This window comes from Rattus norvegicus, chromosome 8 (assembly GCF_036323735.1).
Source record: "Rattus norvegicus strain BN/NHsdMcwi chromosome 8, GRCr8, whole genome shotgun sequence".
Taxonomy (NCBI): Eukaryota; Metazoa; Chordata; class Mammalia; order Rodentia; family Muridae; genus Rattus; species Rattus norvegicus.
This window is the reverse complement of record NC_086026.1, coordinates 66,476,955-66,480,254: the sequence shown is the minus strand read 5'-3', so window position 1 is coordinate 66,480,254 and position 3,300 is coordinate 66,476,955. Positions and strand designations below refer to the sequence as shown.

Sequence of the window (3,300 nt, the reverse complement as noted above, 5' to 3'; positions counted from 1 at the left end):
TGTTCAGTTAAAGTCAGTGTCATTGTCCCCATGCCCACAGGTGAAGAAGAAAATAAAAGAAGCTCTTCGGGGCTGGGGATTTAGCTCAGTGGTAGAGCGCTTACCTAGGAAGCGCAAGGCCCTGGGTTCGGTCCCCAGCTCTGAAAAAAAAAAAAAAAAAAGAAGCTCTTCTCCCTCCAGCCTCTGTGACTGCAGCACAACTTCCACATGGATGGGTGGCCTCAGCTTCGAGCACAGTGAGTGACAGCATGCCTCAGGACAGATCACCTTTTCCTCAAGGTCATGGCTGACTGTTGTGACCAAACATGCCCACAGGCAAAGTGTGCCCCTCCATCCTAAGATGATCTTGGCAAAGCTGCCAGAGATATTTTCGACAAAGGATTTGGCTTTGGGTCGGTAAAGCTGGATGTGAAAACAAAGTCATGCAGGGGTGTGGAATTTTCAACATCTGGCTCATCTCTTACAGTGTGGTAAAGTCAGTGGGACCTTGGAGACCAAGTACAAATGCTGTGCGTATGGCCTGACTTTCACAGAGAAATGGAACACGGATAGCACCCTGGGGCAGACAGAGGTCACAAAAGACCAGATTTATCAAGGTTTGAACGTGACATATGAGGGGTTGGGGATTTAGCTCAGTGGTAGAGCGCTTGCCTAGCAAGCGCAAGGCCCTGGGTTTGGTCCCCAGCTCCGGAAAAAAAAAAAAGAAAAGAAAAGAAAAAAAAAGAAAGTGACATATGATACAACCTTTTCATCAAACACAGAGAGAAAAGTGGTAAAAAATCAAGTCTGCTTACGAGAGGAGATGCATAAATCTTGGCTATGATGTTGACTTTCATCTTCCTGGATCTGCTATCCCTGGGTCAGCTGTCTTTGGTTACAAAAAGGATTAACTTTGCAGTCAGCTACAGGACTGGGGACTTCCGGCTCCACATGAATGTCCATATTGGGACAGATTTTGAAGGATCAGTTTATCAGAAGGCATGTGAGGATTCTGATACTTCAGTAAGCCTTGCTTGGACATCAGGTCCCAACTGCAGTCGTTCTGGTATTGTCACTAAATAGCAGTTGGATCCCACAGCTTCCATTTCTATAGAGGTCAACAGCTCTCACTTAACTGGAGTGGTCTCTGCTCAGACTCTGAGGCTCGCTGAGAAGCCTATACTGTCTGCTCTGGTAGATGGGAAGAGTTTGAATGCTGGAGGCCACAAATTTGGGCATGCCTTGGAGTTGGAGGCTTAATTCAGCTAAAAGGAACCTCTGGGAATGGGTATCAGAAGATTTGGCCTTGACATATTTCCATGTGTCCAGCAGGCTCCTCCTTCCCCCAAAGGTAATAACATCAAAGGATGCTTAAGGAAGAGTTCTATTTTAAATATTTAGACAGTCGCCTATTGGCTGCTTTCTAGTTGGACAGTTATCTAGCGATTAGTGCTGCCACAGTGAAGCTATCTCTACATTATTTAAACGTATTTAACTGTCCAGTGTGCTACCCACCAATGATGAAGTAGACATTTATGAAAACCATACCATTGTTTATGTTCCTTTATAACACTGACTTGTACTGGATGAGCTGGATCGGTGGATGCTTTAAGTTGAGGTAAAACTTTTTTTTTCTGTTATTTTCAACTATCATTAGAATTACCTTGGTGACCACAAACATGACAAATTATGAATAAAACAAGTGTACATAAAAAAGAAAAAGAGAAAGCTAAATTTTAAATACCCTCTTATTGTACATTTACCATATAGCCTGCTTCGGTTCTGTCTTTTAATAAGCTGAAGCTATAAATGCAAACAATGAACCATAGCCAATAGGAAGGATGATCTGAGTCTAAAATAGACCTAATTGCCTCCATAGTCAAAAACGTCCCCTCACTTGAACCACTCTTCTACGAGTGGGAAGACAATGATATGTTTTTATGAAGGTATCTGTCTTAGTCACTGTTCTACTGCTGTGAAGAGACCATGACCACGGCAACTCTTATAAGAGAAAGCATTTAGCTGGGTCTTGGTTACAGTTTCAGAGGTTTAGTCTATTGTTACAGCGGGGGGCATGGCTGCATGCAGGCAGACAATGGAGCAGAGTCAAGAACTACACCCTCATCTACAGGCAGAAAAGAGAACGACACCGAGCCTGGTTTGGGCTTCTGAACCCTCGAAGCCCACCACCAGTGACACACTTTCCCCAACAAATCTCCCAATCCTTTTCAAATGGTGCCATTCTGCCGAAGAGCAGCTTGACATCGCAGGGTAAACAGGCAGGCATCGAGGGTGGTGTTGGTCAACATACACTTAAATACTAGGCTACTTGTCCTCTGAAACCACCTGAGTTGGGGGCCCCACTGTCATGAGGGCCCCACATTTCCCACGGCCCTCAGCACTGTCATCCATGCTCCTACTAAAATGGACCATTAAGCCCCACTTAAAACATTCAGCTGCCTCAGAAATTGAGAGCACTGACTGCTATTCCAGGGTTCCAGAGTTCAATTCCCAGCAACCACATGGTGGCTCATGACCATCCGTAATGAGATCCAATGCCTTCTTCTGGTGTGTCTGAAGACAGCGACTTACAATAAACTCACATACATAGAATAAATAAATCTTTAAAAAAATCACCTGCTTTCCTAATCAAAGTCCCAAAGTCTACATCCCAACAACTAGCAGCATGGTTGGACCTATCACTACCACACACCTGGTGCCACCACAGGATCAAAGTCAACTTTGGCTTGCACTGATAAAATACTATAAAATTGGTTAAGATGTGCTAAACAAAAACTTATTGGCACACAGTCTTATAGGCTATAAGTCCAAGGTGGGGGATCTGGCACCTGGTTGGGCCTTCTCATTATGGTAAACATGAAAGAAGGGAATGTGTGGAAAGATTAAGAAAGCAGGCAAGGGGACTGGAGAGATGGCTCAGTGGTTAAGAGCACCGACTGCTCTTCCTGAGGTCCTGAGTTCAAATCCCAGCAACCACATGGTGGCTCACAACCATCTGTAATGAGATCTGATGCCTTCTTCTGGTGTGTCTGAAGGCACAGTGTACTCATACAATAAAATAAAATCTTAAAAAATAAATTTAAAAAAAAAAAAAAAGAAAGCAGGCAAACGGGGTTGGGGATTTAGCTCAGTGGTAGAGCGCTTGCCTAGAAAGCACAAGGCCCTGGGTTCGGTCCTCAACTCCAAAAAAAAAGAAAGAAAAAAAAAAAGAAAGCAGGCAAGCTTGGTTCTTTCTTCCTTTTCCTACAGTCACTAGTCCTATCTTAGGGCCCTCTTATGACCATATCTAACCCTAATGGA

The 3,300-nt window shown here is 44.0% G+C and overlaps 1 pseudogene; it reads left to right on the top strand.

Moving 5' to 3' along the window:
- Positions 1-282: 282 nt before the first annotated feature.
- Vdac2-ps2 (voltage-dependent anion channel 2, pseudogene 2) lies at positions 283-1,377 on the top strand (annotated as a pseudogene).
- Positions 1,378-3,300: the final 1,923 nt, after the last annotated feature.